Source organism: Halichoerus grypus, chromosome 1 (genome assembly GCF_964656455.1).
Source record: "Halichoerus grypus chromosome 1, mHalGry1.hap1.1, whole genome shotgun sequence".
Lineage (NCBI taxonomy): Eukaryota > Metazoa > Chordata > Mammalia > Carnivora > Phocidae > Halichoerus > Halichoerus grypus.
In genome coordinates, this window is record NC_135712.1 from 98,829,954 (window position 1) to 98,850,368 (window position 20,415).

The following is a 20,415-nucleotide window of genomic DNA, read 5'->3' on the forward strand; positions in this document are numbered from 1 at the left end:
CACAACAAGTCAATTAATATACTCAAAGAAAAGCCAAAAGTCATTAATAAGAAAAAGCTTTTTAAGGTTAAAAATACTATTGTCAAAATAAAAATAAAATTGGAAGATACATTCCAAAATATGGGATTAAAAAGTGGAGAAGGAAAATATGAAAAAATAAGATATAAGTCATAGAGAGTAATACAGGATGCTCAAATCTAATTATTTGGTACCTAAAAAATAATTTAGAGGAAGATTACTAACAAAATAGCAACTGTTTTGAGAACATATAGAGAAAAACTAATATGGGTATAATTATAATAATAATAATAATAATAAAAAAACTAGCACTGATTTCAAGAGTAGAACGAAGACCCAAATCTTCACACTGAAACAGTTCTCTAAGGGCTAATGCAATAAACATAAAAATGCCCCATATATCTAGAAACATAATTATAAATTTTCTTAACACCAGGAAGGAAGAGATGACCCTAGAATTCTTCAAGAGAAGGAAATAAAGTCATCTACAAAAACTGGTTACCAGATATTTTTTAAGAAGTCATCTATAAACTCAAGCACAAAGAAAAATAAAGGAACAGAGAGATAGCATCCATGAAATACTGGTCTAATTCTCAAGCAGGTGATTATGCAGCAGTAACAGAAAGCAAGCTACCTAAAGTACCCAGGCAGTCCACTGTGTGGGATGTGGCTGGGGCGGGGAGATAGAGGAAATTGAATTGCCCCATGTCAAAATATGAAAAGAGTATAGAAACAAAAGTAAAACTAAGGAAGACACGATGGTGAGTTTTCATATCCTTAATTATGACTTCAAAGCCTATTTTAATGATAGATGTGAGGATAAGAAGGGGATTTTTCAGTAAATCCAATCATAAAAAAAAGGAGTTAATAGATAATTCTTAAGCAAATTAATTCAGAAACAGAGGTAATAGAAAACTTATTTGGAGTTACAGAAATAAACAGAATAAGAAATAATTAGAAGAGTTATTAAAGTTCTTACCTCAGGGAATGGTACAGAGTAAAGAATGGGAAAACGGGAAGGAAGTCTCTTATTTTTCTTTGTACTGTACCCTTTAAAACTGTGATTTTTTTTTTTACCATGTGCATATACTGCTTTTATAATTTATTTAGAAATATTTATTTAATTCTTACTATTTGAAAAACAGCAATACAAGTGTGGAGTATACAACAACAAAAGCAAAAAGACAATATTCTTGTGTGTATATGTGTGTACACACTTAAAATATCATGTTAAGAAATGTGCACAGTCAAAAAACTCAGATTTTTGAGTATAAAATTAGTATTTATTCCATTAAATAAAAACAATAGTGGACCCAGAGCCTCTTGACTTGCACTGGTCTCCACTGACATTATATGCTATAAGACTGGGGGGCCTTTTGAGCACGGGAACAAGCTCACATGAAGTAAAAATAATCCTTCATGTAAAAAGTTTCATGAACTGCAGAGTTATGTAGAAGGTTGGCTAATGTCATTGTTCCTTATTTTGAGCCCCAAACCAAAGGGTTACAAGAATCAGAAATCTGCACACCCATATGTTATTCATGTGTTCCTGGGAAGGGAAATATTCATTCTTTTCCTTGGCAGGCGCTTACTCAGGTAAGAATGATCTTAACCATAAGAAATGAAATTATATAGAGAGTAATCTTTACTTTATTGAGAAAATAGAGTATAATGAACTACTTCAGTTTCTGTAGGAAACGCTTCTATCAACTTTCTTCTCCACCAATATTAGGAGAATTGAACTTCTATATTTAACTTACGTTTAATAATAACAGTTTATTTTATTTGATAACATGAGGATCTAGAAACCATGCCTGGTATGCTACTTCTCAGTCACAGATTGAGGGGAGTTTGAGAGAGGTTACTTCCTTTGAGAAACGCAGTAAGGTGTGCCATCAATCTTAATGTGGTAAACGGGGTAAGTTTTAAATGGGTTTATAGTATTTTCAGGTTGCTATTAAAGGAAAGATCAGCGCATGTTTCTTAATTAGAGTTTAACTAAATAGAGTAATGGAAGTTGTGTCATATGCAGTAACTCACATCTCATTGAGTTTTTTGGTTTTTTTTTTTAAGATTTTATTTATTTATTTGTCAGAGAGAGAGAGAGAGAGCACAAGCAGGGGGAGCGGCAGGCAGAGGGAGAGGGGGAAGCAATGTGGGACTCGATCCCAGGACCCTGGGATGCTTAAAAGACTGAACCACCCAGGCGTCCCTATCACGTTGAGTTTTCTTAACTGGTGAAAGTTAAAGACCTCCACTTAAGTTTCTTTAAAAGCAGGCCTGAAAATAACCTTTGAAATTAATTTTAAATCTTAAAAGTGTATGTACAAAAGTTCAAGATATTAGTTTTCTTTTTACTAGGAAAGGCATTATCTTCACATTAAGTGGACATGGGATAAGCTCTGGATATCCTTGATATCCAGCTGATTTTCTAATGTATTCTCAAGTCACCTGAAAACTCAAGGTTTTCTGAATCACTCTGAGTTAATGTAAAAATGATTTCCTAAGATACCACAGTGAATTCAAATCCAAATGTAATAAAGTCCTTCAGTAAATACTGAGTCCAAAAACAAGATGAAACAAAAGAAGTTGTCTCACATTTCCCTCAAACTTTAAGTATTCTGAAAAAAAAGTAGAAAATGAAGTCAAAATGAATGTTCATCTCATCTTTTATTTATTTTATTAGAATGTGACTAACATGAAGATAGAGCTTCACATTTTATTTACAAAATTATAAAATTTCTTTTCACTTCATCTGCGGAAAAGAATACTATCTGGAGCACAGTTCTCTTTTTTATGTTTGCCCCATTCCCTTAACATCTGTAACTTTTCTTTCTGGAGTGATGGGAAAAGATGTAATGATGATTAACATGGCGCAGGCAAGGAAAATATGCTCCTGTTATGACTGTTTTATGCAGTTCCTGTAAATTGGAGTAACAAATGACATCCTCCTTTAGCTGAATCTGAGATAATCAGACAGCATCTGCCTTCTGTTCTCTAACTCCATTTGTAGAAAGGAAATGCTAACTTTAAAATCATGCATCTTTTGAAGTGCTAACTCCTATTCCCTCCAAATCTCCTCTGCTTGTTTCAATGTTCAGTTTTGAGGTACCTTCTCTTGACCACTCAAACTATCAAATCTAACACCATTCTTTATTTGATGTTTCTGAATGGAAAGCTCCTTTTTAATATTATCCTTTAAAAGCCTGAACTTTTTGCTTAGTATAGAAATATGTTTTCAGCTACAAAACTGATAGTTAATATTAAACAAAACAAAACAAACACTAACTGAAATCATTAATTCCTGTTTCAATCCAGACAATACTTTGCTGCCTTGAAAACAGAGTTGCTGTAACTCACTGTAATTTTTTTTTCATCATCTGATATTATAAACCCATCTAGGAACCTGTGGCTCTCCCTCTGTCTCTTTGAATCAATCATTCTCATCAGGGTGTAGAAGGAAGTAGCAGAGGTTGCTCAGTATGGTAAAGCAAAAGGCTTGAATCTCTACCTACACTCTGTAACTGACATTATGTAAGTGTGGTTTTGGTCATTTAGGAGGTATTATTGTTTGTCATTTACAAAGCTAATGAGTTGAATAAGGTGATATTTAGATATCCCATAAGGCTTTAATAATCTACAGTTTGAAATCATTTTGGGAAACCGTTATCCAACCTACTTTAATTCTCTATTATGCACTGATTACATAAGACAAGTCCCATAATAATAATCTTTGAACACAAAGATTTCCATTCTTCACTGAATAGCTCAACTCATCTAGGTAAGATTTCAATACAATTTTTCTAGTGCTTCAGAGAATATGTAGGTTACATCATAAATAGGGTTTGACATATATTATATAATGTTCAAACATTGGGTTTTTTCTATGGTTCAGTTGCTTTATATATATTTTACGTCACCTATTCAAATAATTATAGAGAATCTTATAGAAGTAAAACAATCATAGATTTCAAGAAGTTTATAATTTTGAAGGTTGAGTTAGATACAGACATAACTGAAGTATATATTAGTTTTATATTGCTGTGTAACAAGTTACCAAAACTCAGTGGTGTAAAACAAAAAATTATCTCACAGCTTCGACTGGTCAGGAGTCTGGGTAGGGGTTAGCTGGGTCCTCTGCTCAGGGTCTCACCAGGCTAAAAGCAAGGGGCCAGCTAGGGCTGCAGTCTCATTGGAGGGTCAGTGTCCTATTCCAAGCTCATGGATTATTGGTAGAATTCAGTTCCTTCTGACTGTAAGACAGAGATTCTTGTTTTCTTGCTAGTTGGCAACAGGGAGCCATTCTCACCTACTAAATGCTGTCCATCATTTCTTATGTGTCCCTCTCCAAGGCTGCAAGGCTGGCAGGAGAATTTCCCATGATTTAACTGTCCTGAGAAAGGTTCCAGTCTCTTTCAAGGGTTCATCTTATTAGTCAGGTCCACTTAGAATAATATCTTTTTTGATTAATTCAAAATTAACTGAATACATCTAGAAAATCCCTTTGCCATATAAGTGGATAATCATAGGAGTGATGTATTCATTGTATTCACTGTTCTTGCTTACAGTCAAGAGCAAGGGAATTACCCAGGGCATGCACATTTGGGGAGGGAGAGAGGATATTAGGGCCCATCTTAGAATTCTGACTACCACAAAGTACAAGTTGGAATAAAATAAGTGTCTAAATAAATAGAAGTTATATTTATAGAAATTGAATTTATACATTCTATATATACATTGAGGAAGAAATGTAGATGAGAAATGGTGAAGCAAGTCACAAAGCATATATACTTTTCCAGGTGGTAGAGATATGCCAAAGGAAGAAAGAAAATATTTCAATAAAGAGCAAGGCATATACTGTAGTGAAATATGAAAATATGGAGACTGTTCCTATAGCCCAATTTGGCCAATAAAGCTAATAGGAAAGATTTAGGCCATTCAGTGAAAGGCTTTAAACACTGCACTTGTTTTAGTAGGCAATGAAAAGCTATTAAATATTTAAGAGGATCAAACTGAACTACTTGCCCTTTCAGATACATTCTCTGCCCTACCTCTATCTGGACCACATTCATGAGATCCCTTGCCTTTAGGCTTCCGGTTGGGTTTGTCTGCTTGGAAGCACTGGCAGGATATCTGGAAGAAGACTCTGGAAGAAGAGTGAGGTAGGTTATATTACTAAATTGTCTTCCTGTGAGGCTGGCTTCCTCCTTTATGACAGGTGGCCTCTCCATATAGCCCTTTGTATCTTTGGGTTCCAATAACCACTTCCTTCTCTCTCTTCTTCAGGTACAATGACAGGAAAAACACTGGATGTGAACCCTTAGGTATGCTATTATCTTCTTTCTTCACTCATCTAGCACCTTTTAAAATTCTATCAAACTTTCTTCAAATTACCGAACTGAATGTGCCATCTGTTTGCCGCTGGGACTTTACTGAAATGGGGACTATATAACCGAAATTCTTGTGGGAAAATCAGTGTGACAGTGATGAAGAGATGGTGTAGAGAGGAAAGATACTAAATATGTTTGTCCAGCCAAGAGTAATAATAAAGGCATGAACTAAGGAGTGAGCATTGAGAATACAGGACAGATGTTGCAAGAAATAATAGAGGCAGGGCGCCTGGGTGGCTCAGTTGGTTAAGCGACTGCCTTCGGCTCAGGTCATGATCCTGGAGTCCCAGGATCGAGTCCCGCATCGGGCTCCCTGCTCAGCGGGGAGTCTGCTTCTCCCTCTGGCCCTCCCCCTCTCATGTGCTCTCTCTCTCTCTCTCAAATAAATAAATAAAATCTTAAAAAAAAAAAAAAAAAGAAATAATAGAGGCAGACTACATAGTACTTAGCATGTGACTAAAAGTAGGGATGAAGAAAGAGTATTAAATGTAGTTCAAGGATAAAACTTGGTAACTAATCAAATTGTCATTCCATTAATGGAAACATCAATGTCAGAGTGAGAAATCTATTTGAGGGCTATTAGGAATAACAAGTTTGTTTCAGAACTAGTATACATAAACATGGTAGACATTCAAGTAGAGAAAATAAATCAGTGGTTGGAAAGATGGATTTGGCATTTCAGAGCATAGTTAAAGCTAAAACTATAGACTCAAGACCTATATAAAATATGTTATAACTGACTTCATAAGAATCATTATGTCTTGAGAAAAATCAAAGGGCAAAGAATGCAAATCCAAGGACAAAACCTTAAGGCACCTATTCATAGGGAAATTAGGAGAAAAATTTTCAAAGAGGAAAGTGTCTCTTCTCTTTCTCTTCAGAGACAGAGATAAAAAAGTGTCAGCGATGTGAAAAAAAAGTCAAGAGGTTGCAAGAAAAAAACATATATATATATATATATATATATAGGGGTTTTTTAAGGAGCAGGAAATGATGGTTGGATTAGTGCCAATCTTAGTACCTGACTGGCAACACCCCAAATCAACACAGCCTCATCCATAGCCATCACTTCAAAGGTATTGTCATTTATTTTACCATGTGATCATGTCATATGACTCAAGCTTTTTGGACCAGGGATAGACATCTTATCCAAAGGTAATAAATTCAGAGTCTGATTGGTGGTTTATGAGTGCACTTGCATGATACATGATACAATAAATTTGGCCAAAGAAAGTCTTGCTTTTAATAAAGTATGTTGAGAAACTCCCAGGCTGACTGAGTTAGTAAGTGGAAGGTGTAGCTAACAGTGTCTGAGGTATAATAATATTCCAATGAAAATAATGGGTCATGTACAAGACAAAACTAAGAAGCAGCAGTAGAAAATAGCAATAAAAGGTAGCAAATTAGCATAGGTACACACATAGGCAAAAATAGGAATCATATCAATAATGTTGGCTGTAGATCAGTGACTCACTGCTGAGGCCAAGAGAAATGCATTCACTCAAGAACCATCTTCCACTCTCTTTGAGGCTTAGCCCACTTAAAATTTATTCTCAGATTTCTCTTAGTTCTGAACACATATCCAATATAAAACTGTATTTGTGCTAGCCTGAGGGTCTATCTGTTTACCTGTTCCTAACAACCAAACAGGCCTATAAAAGAGAGAGACAGAGAGAGGGAGAGAGAGAATGCTTAAATACTCTATCTCTGATATTTATATCTATCTCCATAATCATATATATACATATATATATATAGAGAGAGAGAAATGGAAATCAAGAAACTAATTATCAGAAGGACACAGGCAGTGATAGGAATTGCTGGGTCACTGCTTAGGTGAACTAAGTCTTTACACCTCTAGGATGGTAAATTAGCAGTTCACAACTGGTAAAATTTTTAATGAAGCTCTCCTATGCAAAGCAGGGATACTGATAAGTAAGGAACAGAATATACCAAAAATGATAATTACTGTAACAATCTAATAACCCCTAGAAATAAAACTGAACTGTCTTTAGTTTCTGCTTCCCAAGTGCCATGTTTTGTGCCATCTGAATTCCACCTTACCCTCTAACTAATAAGATATATATAAATGATCAAGAGCAGCAATTAATTTGCTGATTAGCAACCTATCAGTGTCTTCCTGGAAAAAAGATGAACTAGCCAACCAGATGATCACCACCAGGAGATGAAACTAAGAATCAGAGAGTCTGATCCAATCAAAAGGTAGAAATTGATTTTAAAAATATGAGGCATAATTGGAACCAGAGAGATCATGAGTCCTGTTTAGTATAAACTATATGATGAAGCTTGTCATATTAATATAATGTAATATTAAAAATATGCAAAATCCTTCCACTTGTTGAGGTCCTTAAAACTACTTTGGAAACAGTATAGTCTTTAAGCTCTAGGTTTCATGAGCCTTAGCATCATTGTAATGCCTCTTTTGGGATTTGTTGACAAAGCGTCAGACATCCTAACCACATTCTTCTCTTGTAACTAAATGAGACAAACAAACAAACAAAAAAGTAGTTTCTAGTGCAAAATAGTAGAGATAGTTTGAGGAAAATAAGGAGATTGAAAGTGTATGCTGTATTTGAGAAAAAGAAACTCATTAATGACCTTTGAGAGAGCAATTTCCATAGAGAGGTAGGGGAAAAGGAGCAATATTAAGGGATGAAGACTGAAGGCATAAATGGATAATAAGAGCTGAGAGGAAATGGCTTTAGAGAAATATAAAGAAGATAGCTTTTGAAGAGAAGAGGTTAGGTCAAAGAATAATAGGGCACTGTTGGATCAAGAAAAAAGTCCTTCCTGTTACTGCTTTCTGTTATTGCTTTGCCTTGAAGTACTGGGGAAACCAGAGAATATTTTTAAGCAGCAGAGTAAGGTCAGTAATAAGGATTAAATCATAAAGTCCTAGATAAGTGAGATCTTTTTACTGTTCAAATATTTTCCAGCAGTTATAAAATTAAGTAATGTATTTGCATTATCTGACCCCAAACTCCTTTTTTAAAAATTCTTTTAAAGGTTCTCCAAAAAGGAGAAATATTGAGAAATTATCTGGTTTAATTCCTCATTTTGATTAATAAAATCATTCAGTGACCCACTGCCCAAATCCAGTGATTGAATTGTATAAAGTTCAAAATCCTGATGACTCGACCAAGACTTTAATATTTTGCTTTCCCCTTACTTGTGTTCTCAAATGATTAAACAATTAATCTTTCTGTAATTTCTAATTTTACCTCAAACACAAATGTAAGGATATCCAGCAATATAAGAAAAAAGTGGTAAAAAACCACTGTTAATTTCTGAGGGTTATGCATGCTTTGTCCACAGTAGATAATAGATCTGACTAAATATTCTAAAGAAATTATAATTTAAGTTCTCTATATTTTAATTAATTTTTATTTAAATAACTATTTGGGAAGAGATAGATATGAATTTAAGTGCAGTAACTTTTTTTTAAGACTTATTTATTTATTTGAGAGAGAGAGAGAGAAAGCATGCAAGCAGGTAGAGGGGCAGAAGGGGAGGGAGAGAGAGAATCCTCAAGCAGACTCCCTGCTGAACACAGAGTCCAAGGTGGGGTTTAGTCCCAGGACACTGAGATGGTGACCTGAGCCGAAATCAAGAGTCGTCTTCTTAACTGACTGACTCACCCAGGTGTTCTTAAATACAGTAACCTTTAATTTTTTTGGTTTTGTTTATTTGGTTTTGCTTCATTTTTTTGTTTTGCCTTATTTTATTTTAAATTTATTTATTTTTGTTTTCTTTTGTTTTAACCTGGAAAATAAGTTAAAATTGGTCCAATGACTGTGAAGCATGTGTCCTAACTAAAGGAGGGAGGAGACAAAGAAACGGTAGACAGAGATCACACAAATAGGGGTTAGAGAATTCACTGAGGTTAGTTACATGTTCAGTTCCATTCAGGCCTGGAAATGGTAATCTTATCAGTGGTGACACTCTAAGAAAATGGCATAAAAATTTCCATATTACAAATAAATTGATAAAAATATGAAATAGGGAAATATCAAGCTCTATAAATGATGCATATTAAAGCTCATATTAACTGCTAATATTCAATTCTAAAATTGAAATGTATTAATTAGGCTATCACAAAGACAGGTTGAATGCCATATGCATGTAACATGTTGAATGTGATAGCAAGAAATGAAATTTTTAAATGAGTGTCTAGATGCAATTGAAATATGAAGAAATATTTGGTCAAAAATAATCTTGAAAAAAGTATATTAATATTTATGTTTAACTATTATTTCAAAGTTCATTCATTTATTGAATAGCTATTATAAGCCAGGTATTTTCAAAAGCACTAGAAATTCAAAAATGAACATGGCAAGATCCTGTTTTCAATATGCTCCTAGGTAACCGAAATTATAAAAACCACGTCCTACCATGTTATCAAAAACTAACTGGGAATTTAAATTTGTAAGTTCAAAGTATCTTTATTTATAAGTATTAAATACATTGACATCATAATGTACATGAAAAAATACCCAACACATAGAAATAGTGTGGCTCTCATTTCTAAAATGAGATGGGTTTAAGTACCCATCTACTCTACCAATAAAAATGATGCCTGAATGATTTTTCATTTTAAAATTGTATTTTTTCAGCCTTATTGAGATATAATTGGCATACAACTTTTTTTGCTTTAAGGTATCCGACATCTTGATCTGATACACTCACATCTTCCAACATGACTACTGCCATAGCATTAGCTAATAACTCCATCACATCTCATTCTAAATTTTAAAATTTAAATTTTATCTCTCATTGTTATTTTGTTATTGCAAACACATATTACATAATAAAAACAACCTTGAGTAATTTTCCAAATTCTTGAGTAATTTTCCAAATTCTATTCTTAAAATGTTTAAATGCATGTGTAATCTTCATTGTCTTCTGAAGTGTGGAGGATTTCCAAGTTAAATAGAGATAAATAGATGGATAGATAGATATCCAATATAGTGGGTTTATGAAATTCCACCTTAACATTTTACATAAAATTCCTGAGTTCATAATTTTGACAAAAGAAACTGAACAGTCCATCAAAAATTTTGATTTTCTTATTTTATAAAATCCAGATATTTTAGGGAGGAAAAGGAGATTAAAAACAAATAATCTATAGTCTTTAATTCATCTGTACTGAGTTTGCATGTCAGCCTGACATGTCTCTGTATCTTTGTGTATTTGTATGTGTGATATATGTTATAATGAAACTGTGAAAGTACTTATTTTCTAAAAATACTCATAGTATTGAATCTTAGTATCTTAGAGCAAAGCAGAATAATAAAGGAGGTTAGATTGCCTGATTTCGGCATAGTTGCTCCCCTTTCTCTCTTGTTCTACCATCTATGTATTTCCTTCTTTTGCCTACATACAGTGCTCTCCTAACATACAATTTGTTACATCACAGAGGAAAGCAATCTAAGAAACACATTCATAGTAAGATCATAGGAGATATTATATAATTTATTACAGGGATATTTGCATTCTAATGAGCAGAGAGTTAGTATTGTCATGCTGGCTAAACATTTTGCTTTTAGATTCAAAAGAAATGGATTCAAATCCTGGCTCCTTTAGGCACTATGAGCAATTCAGCTAAACCTTTAAAACTCAGTCTCCTGTTAAACAGAAATAATAATGTTCACTACATATAATTGATAAAATGAGAAAATGAGAAAATATATGTAAAGTACTTAGCACAGTTCTACCAAATAATACATGTTTTAAAATTTGAATTAAGGATATACCTAAAATTGATTGAACACATTCTCAATAAAAAGTATAAAATAAATGATACTGAATAAACCAGTACATTTCTACAATTTAAGCAACACAATACATACCAGGCATTATGTTCAATGAAATAATTGAACATAAGTATTATATGGGCTTATTTTATCTATAAATGTATTTATTTATACATGGGCAACATTCCCATATCCTCTCTGAAAGGTAAGGATAAAATGTCACCTTGGCTCAGCACAGCTACTAGGTTTATAGTCACTTGAGTGGCTCCTCTTGGTCGTGCAAGTGAGCAAATATTAGTTTATGAGAACTAAAGCCAGGTAGAGAAAAGGAGAGGATTTGGGTACCAGTTATACTTATTTTGGAGGTATACGACTGTTGAAGGTTTTTATCTCTGTGTTCTTAATAATGCTGGTATTTTTATGGTGACACCGTTGTGCCCGAGTAGAAGTATGGGAAGGACTGACATTGGCAGTGTGCAGGGTAGGTGTAGCATGGAGGCTGAACTAGGACATGAGAGGGACAGCCATCAACTCAACAGTGGAAATCTTCCATGAGGCTGTGGATAGCATCATCACGGCACCAAGTGGCAGAGGCCAAGGTTTAATACTGTGAATGAATTACACTTGGCATGTGTCTCTGTATGTCTAGTATTTAGAAGCAGGTCTGATATCTTTTGGACTGAATAAGCCCCAGATATTCTTGGTCAGTGTGGTCAAATGTGAAAAAGGAAGAACTTTGAGGGAAAAGAGCCAGATTTGAAGCTAATATAGACAATTCCAGAAACTGACTATAAGAATTAAAGATGCATAGGGCGCCTGGGTGGCTCAGATGGTTAAGCATCTGCCTTCGGCTCAGGTCATGATCGCAGGGTCCTGGGATCGAGTCCCGCATCAGGCTCCCTGCTCCTTGGGAGCCTGCTTCTCCCTCTGCTTCTCTCTCTCTCTGTCTCTCCTGAATAAATAAATAAAATCTTTACAAAAAAAAAAAAGAAAGATGCATAATTGTAGTTATGTTATAAGCTACTAAACCAGATCAGAAATGGAATGCATACAAATGGATACATGCATGTAATTTAAAAAGAGATACAGTGGAGAAATAGTAATTTTACATAATTTATCAGATATATGCAATAAGTTAATGGTCAATAGGCTCTGTAATCCAATCACTCTTCTTACAAGCCTGTCATACCAATGCAGACCTCCTGCTTAACAAACTAAATGGTCCTTATCTATGAAACGCCTTGAGCAGTGTGTATATGAAAAATATCATATAGGGGCACCTGGGTGGCTCAGTCTTTAAGCGTCTGCCTTCGGCTCAGGTCATGACCCCAGGGTCCTGGGATCGAGTCCCACGTCTGGGCTCTCTGCTCTGCGGGAAGCCTGCTTCTCCCTCTCCCACTCCCCCTGTTTGTGTTCCCTCTCTCGCTGTCTCTTTCTCTCTCTCTCTCTCTGTCAAAATAAATAAATAAAATCTTCAAAAAAAAAAGAAAAATATCAAAGAAACAGTGTAACTATCCAATTATAAAACTGAGATGTTTCATGAGTTAAATGGTTCTTCCTGTGTAAGTGAGGTGATACATACCTCACTTAGAAACCTCACACATTACCTGAGCCAGAGCATGTTCAAAGCAGGAATTAAGAATCTGGGGAGTGGTGATCTCAAACTTTCCACTGTGGTGGTCTCAAACTGTCCTCCTGCCTTGCAAATATTTGTATCTTTTCAATTAATAAAATTAAATGGTAGGTATATAGATAGATAACATAACACATAAGTACGTTATATACACTAATTTTATAGCTCTTAAGGATAAGAAGTGACCCTTTTCCTAAACTCAAAGTTAAAAAAAAATAACACTAATTATCACCATTTACAGAGTCTCAGATATGTGCTCAACATTTTGCATACGTTATTTAACCTTCAGAAAAAAATTAAAATGACATTATTTTCATTTTAATTAAGGAAACAGGCAATTAAAATTTATAAAGATAAAATAAAATTTTAAAGAAATTAGAAAAAAGCCATTCCCAAAGTCCCAAAACTAATTAAAAAGTCAAGCTCGTGTTTGAGCCTATGAGGAGCTGATTCAAAATACTACCTCTACACTAGTGAGGGTGGCATTCAAGTAAAAACTATCAAGGGAAACAATAAATCTTAGAGGGATGTGGAAGCACAGGCAAAAGAAGTTTGAGCCTAAGAATTGACACAAAGGAGATTATTTGGACTGGCTTTGAAGAGTAATAGGAGTTTACTAGGGTAAATAGGGGTAAAGAATGGCCTACCAGACTGACAGAACTTACAAAAATCTATATATTGATGCATGGGAAATGATTAATAATTTTTGTGGGGAAGGGTTTTTATTTTTCTTCTTTCCCCAAATACTCTTCAAATCAGACTGTGAGCTCCTTCTGCCTATAAACAGGTCTAGAGCAGAGTCTGAGCCTGTTTTCAGAAATTGAGATATTTCTGTGAGTATGCTGGAGGCTCAGTCTATTGCTTTGGCCCTAGGAGGGAAAGGTGTGATGTAATAAACAATACTGCAATGCAAGTTTTTCTGTGCACTCTATTGCAACCCTGACTCCAAAAGCTTTTTTTTTTTTAAGTTTTGAAGTTCTTATGTTGTGAAATATCTTGACACTTAGTGTCTATTTTCTTTTTTCAGTCTTCTGTTTGCCTTCTGATGCAATTTGGACTCTGCTCAGGGCACTATTTGTGTGCATGCATATATCTCTGTGAATGTGTATGAGTGTGCCTGTGACTTTTACAGAAAAATATAAATCTTCTTTGGGGCAATCATGATTGCGATCAGGAAACTACAGATTCATTAAAGGCCTCTCAGTTAAAGAAAATAATTATAAAATATATGACCGAGGACCAGTTTCTGCTTAAAAACTTGAATCTTTAAAACACTTGCTCTGTTCCTCAGGTCTGCTGAATTTCTAGACAATGTGCAGTTTGTAATGACCTGTCATGCTGATTAAACCTGATCACTTTTTTAGGACTCTTAAAACTAAATATATTTGTTCACCATGCCTAAAACCACAACCAGAAAAAAATACGACTGATAGTTTTCCTTAATTAGTAAATATTCCAAAGGACACTATTTTTCATTGGGTTCTCTATACTTAGGTGAATTACCCTTTGTAATCAGTGATTAGTAAAGATGCAGGGGAGATTCAGGTAACTATGAAATCCATATTCTAGAATGAAGAGGATTTTCCCCAGGGTAGCCTGTCCAAATATGTGGGGCAAGTGCCACTATTGGTTTAGAGATGCTTTTATGTATTAAAGAGACAGCTTTAAATTACACTGGATCACATTAATGAGAAAATGATTCTCTTTCCAGCTTAGTTTCAATCCTGATTGCATTATGCCCCCGCTTTGGCACAAAGATATATTTAACAACCCTGACTCTTGCTAATCTCTCTTTTTATAAAAGAGAGGTAGGCCCTAGTCTCAGAACCTCCTGCAAGCATATATTTGGTGAGAAGTTAACAGTATTGTGATGGTTCCATTGTATTTTAAAACCACTTCTTACTGGCAGATGGTTCTTGTTTTCTATTTACTGTAGTGATAAAAGGTTTAATTCACTTAATATCTTTTCAATAAATTTATTTACTAAAAAATTTAAGGGAAAACAGAAAGTTGTAACTACTCTTTGATACTAAAATTTTGCGCACTCAGGCTAGGTCTCTTGAGGGGAAAAAAAATTTTCAAAATTAAAATGCTTTAGGAGGCTCTCTGCTAGGTCACTTCTGACAAACAGGTTAAAGAATGATCATGGTTCATGCAGAATGCTCAACAATTGTGGGTATAAAGAAGGTGAAGAACCCCTATGTTCCTTATGAGTTAGCCCAACAATGAACACAGTGATGACCAGGAGGCAAAAAAAAAAAAAAAAAGACAACAATGTCATGTAGCTTTTTATTTAAATAGAAAACTAGCCAATCATTCTTCCTGGGTTTTCTTTGGAACTTGCCTTTTATTAAGGTGGTAAAAATTCTCCCTGAAGGGTTTTGGAATCGTACCCAATGATAAGATGTTGTAGCTGCTTCTATAAAGTGCCATTTGGCCCTGTCTCTCTCGGACAACTGAACTGCCAGGCAAACATGCAGTGCTATCCGTAGTATGCCTTAATAAAATGCAAAGATAAGCAAACCCTTGCTTTGCCCCTCTCATCAGTGCCATCTTTGTAAATGAGAGTGAGGAAGTGTCCAAAGTCATTCCAAAGGACACTAAAGGTCTCTAGAGATAATACGCTTATAGGATTACCAAATGAAAAAAGTAAAAGGATTTATTTGAAAGGATTACAGGGAGGGAGCATAAAGAAAATAAAGTCAACAAAAACAAAGATATCGAAACTTAAAGTTTTGAAAAATATGGATATAGATTATGCTTTTTATTATAAAAATACACTAAAGAATTATACACATTTTCCTAGTGTTTGGCTGAGAGAGCAATTTGCAGAATAGCACTGATGACGGAGTGGAACAACGTGGAATCGGAAATGGATGTGAAACAAGAAAAAAATGTTGAGGAATGACTTGCTTTTCAAGGGCAAATGAATGTATAATATTGAATTAGGGAGAGAGATTAATGAAAAGATGAAAAATGAGAAAGTATTGGTTTATACATAGTCCTGGTTTGAGAATAATCTGAGGTACATGCTCACTGCTTTGAGGAAATTGAGCACTTTTACCACTTTTAACTTCTTAAGGGAGTAATTATCTTACATGGCACTAAAAAGAAAGTAAACCTGAAGAAAAATAAGAACATCTAGGTAACAGATATATTCAATATTTGTAATAATTTATACACATATTTCTAATGATTTATAGACATATTCTTTTTTTATAGAGGGGTAAAATGTTAAAATCTATATGCTTCCAATGTGACAGATACTTGCATATATTATTTCAAACTGATAACTTTAAAATATTGGTTTTATAATCTCTACAGATGAAAGAAATAGCACTCATAAGGACTACGTGTCTATAATCATATCTACTTCCTTCCCTACTAACAGGTCACAAATAGCTTTATTGTTATATAAGTTCAGACCTATGATAAGACAGAAAATATTCATTCAGTGGTTTCAACTATACTCCAAAGGTGTGGCTGGATTTTTACTTCCGGCTATGAAAGAGTAACTGATACCAGACTTACTCTTCCAACAGAAACAATTATTAATAGGTGGCCACCATGTTCCTGGAGAGAGGCTGAGGTGCCTGAGCTCTAGCCCAAGGCACCAGGGCAGTGAGAATGTCCACTTCATTAGTCTAGGCCACATTCTGGGCCGTGAGCAAGAAGAAGCTATAGCCCACTTGGGCTGTCCTCACCCTTACACCTGCAGCAGTAAACAAGATAAAACAACTTCTTAAAGATAAGCTAAAAGTGTAGGTCTGAAAGTTGGTGTCCCAACCAGGGGCTCTAATGACTTTTCTTATACTCTAGAGTACAGACTATAAGAAAAGGAGATTCTGATGAAGAAGTTGTTCAAGATGGAGTCAGAAAAGAATGTTCATCAAAAAGAAAGCACAGCTAACACTTTGAGGAATAGAAATGGACTATGCTAAAGATAAATTATCTAGTGAGTCTGTTTACAATAACCCAAACATCAAAGGAATGTACAGTTGTAGAAAAAGCTTTTATACTTGACCACTCTAGTTATAAGCTTCAGGAAAACTCGTGGAAGTCCTAGGCTTACTGAAGAAATTATGTCACGGTCACATACTTAAGGTTTATAATGTATGAGAGAAAGTGATGCATTTTAAAGATGATAAAAGCCCTACAATTATTTATAAAATTAGACACAATATATTAGGCAACAGTTTCAGGCATTGACCAACAGGCAGTTCATGACTGTGCTCCTTGAAAGTAGGAAAACTCATGTGGAGAGTGCCATGATCCTCTTAGGTTTCTGCCTTGGGACACTTTTCTGCCAATGTTCATGAAATGAAGCCTAACAAGGCTGTAGTCTCACTAAGCAACGAAAATAGATATTGGAGTCACAGGTTGCTAATATAGCAGAAATTTGCAAAATAGGGTTTGAAAAGAAAGAATTATATGGAGAAGTGGAGTCTGTGTGGGGATTCACCACAGGTACTTGACCAAGGTTTGGGCAACTCATACTCAGAGTTCAACTATAAGAGGTATTATAAAGATCGCCTGCGACAGAGTTGAAAGATGAATGGGGATAGCAAAGATTATGCAGTGTGGTGAACACTGAATTTATGACCCAGCAAGATTACAGAAACTTCAGTGAGTCTCTTGGCAAGACCGAATAAAGGACAAACCTTTGGAGTAAATATCACACCATAGAGCAATTGCCACAAGCTAACACTAATATATAAACCAAGTAGGCCAGCCTGCACTAATAGAATAAAATGAAGTTTGGTAGAAACAGGAAGATGCACCAGCAATTTCTTATCGGTATACATAAAATGTTCACCAAGTTAGGCTATACACTGGGCTATAAATTAAGTCGCCAATAACTTTGAAATTATTGATCTTGCTGAATATTCTGCAATTCTCTGACTAAAATTAAATTATATTAGCAATCAGTAGAGAATCAATAGAGAAAGAGAAGATGGAAATTCTTAAACTATTTGGAAATTAAATAACACACAATCAACCCATTACTCAGGAAATCACAAGGGAAATTAGAAAATATTTCAAACTAAATTATAATAAAAATATGAATGCAAATCTTTGGAGTCCAGTAACACAGCAATGTGAGAGAAATTTAGAGCTTTCTAATGCTTATGGTATGAAAGAATAGAAGTTGAAAATAAAGGGATTTGCTTCCTTCATAATAGAAAAAAAAACAAAAATTAGGGCAGATTAGAAACAAAAAAAGTAAATAGGAGAAATAAGAAAGAGTTGAATTCAGTGATATAAAAAAACCTAACCTAAGTCAGTTCTTTGAAAACATTAACAAAATAGCTAAAAAGTTAGTGATTTAGCAAAAGTTAGCTCAAAATTTTTAAACAGACTGATCAAGACAGAAAGAAAAAATCTTTTCACAATCAATCACAAGAATGAATGGATATCACTGTAGATCCCAGATATATTAAAAGACAAAATTATGGAATATTTAAGCAACTTTATGCCAATATATTCAACTCAAATGACACAAAAAGAAATAAAAATCTAAGTTACATCATATCTATATTTTATATAGGGACTTCACAAAAAATGTGTATCAATGACCAAAGGGAAAAGGCAAATTATTATTATTATTTTTAAAGATGTTATTTATTTATTTGTCAGAGAGCAAGAAAAAGAGAGAGAGCACAAATAGGGGAAGTGGCAAGCAGAGGGAGAACAGGCTCCCTGCTGAGCAAGGAGCCGGATGTGGGGCTCAATCCCAGGACCCTGGGATCATGACCTGAGCCGAAGGCAGATGCTTAACCCACTGAGCCACCCAGGCGTCCCAAGGGAAAATGCAAATTAAAATAGTGAGATATCACTTAACTTTCTCTAGAATGAGTATGATTAAAAAGATGGTCAATGTTAAATATTAGTGAGTATGTGGAAAACTGTAATGCATTTTGGGTGGTTGTGTAATCTGGCACATCCTGTTTGGGAAAGAGGTTAGCAGTGTCTTAGTAAGTTAATTACCAATGGTCCAGCAATTCAACTCCTAGTTATTTATTCAAGGTAATGGGAACACACCTTCATGAAATACTTATGTAAGACTGTTTATAACAACTCTAGTCATAGTAGCCCCAAACTAGAAACACTGAAATATCCATCAGTAGGAGATTGGGTAAACAAACTGTGTTGTAATTTTCAAATAATATACCCCTTAGCAATAAGAGAGGACCACTAATTTCACAAACAACATGGATGAATCCCTAAAACATTATGTTCAGTAAAGGAAGCCAGACACCAAATATTTCACTCAATGAAATGTAAGAAAAGACAAGACTAATCTATGCTGATAGGAATCAAAATATTGGTTGTTTATTGGGAATGGGTATTGACTGGAAGGGATAAAGGGAATTTACTGGGAAGATGGAAATGATCTGTTTTGACTGAAGTTAAGAATGTACATCTCTGTCAAATCTTTTCAAATTGTATACTTAATATTTCTGTATTTCACTCTGTAAAATTCACATCATTTAAAAATACATACATAGACCAATGATTAGGAAAAAGGATAGTCACAGAGACAACTCCAGGAGTTTTCAGTTATTCAATCCTCAAATGCTCAAAATAACCATCTAGAAGATAAAATTTCTAGCCCATATTTTAGTCATTATTAGGAAAAATATACATATATCTATGTTTATATATATATACTATAAATGTATATGTTTTATACAAACATGTATGCACATATAATACTGAAGTTCATTCACAAAAAACATCAGTTTGTTAATATCCACATTACTTATAATTTAAGATTCCTTTGTGTAACTAAAAGTCAACCTTAAATTTACAAATATATAGCTGATAATTTTTTTTTAAGATTTATTTATTTATTTTAGGGAGGGGAGGGGCAGAGGGAGATGGAGAAAGAAACCCAAGCAGACTGCGCTAAGGGCAGAGCCCAAATGCAAGGCTCCATGTCAGGACCCTGAGATCATGACTTGAGCTGAAACCAGGAGTTGGTCACTTAAACAACTGTACCACCCATGGACCACTAGCTGATAAAAGTTTTAAACTCATTGATATTTTCTTGTAAATTTTTAGGTACTCTTATTTTTCCTTTATTTTAACCTTTCTAAAACTTGTATGCAACTTGTTCCTGATGTACATGCAACAAATAAATTAGATGTTTAAAAAAACATGAAAAGAAAAGTTATTTTTGTTTTGTTAATATTTGCATAGTAAATATACAGCATAGTTTTAAGTATTTTATTTTATTTTTTTAAAGATTTTATTTATTTATTTGACAGAGAGAGAGACACAGCGAGAGAGGGAACACAAGCAGGGGGAGTGGAAGAGGGAGAAACAGGCTTCCCGCCAAGTAGGGAGCCCAATGCGGGGCTCGATCCCAGGACCCTGGGATCATGACCTGAGCCGAAGGCAGACGCTTAACGACTGAGCCACCCAGGCGCCCCTAGTTTTAAGTATTTTAGTCACATACTCTCCAACAGTGATATATAAAATGAAACATATATACACAAATATGAGCACATATACCATATATATGTAATATTATATACACATATATTTTGATACTTTTACTGTAGTTAAGACAAAAGTAAGATTTAAATGACTTATC

General features: G+C 34.5%; 1 pseudogene; it reads left to right on the plus strand.

Annotated features, from left to right (window-relative positions):
- Positions 1-16,442: 16,442 nt before the first annotated feature.
- LOC118543728 (iron-sulfur cluster assembly 1 homolog, mitochondrial pseudogene) lies at positions 16,443-16,838 on the plus strand (annotated as a pseudogene).
- Positions 16,839-20,415: the final 3,577 nt, after the last annotated feature.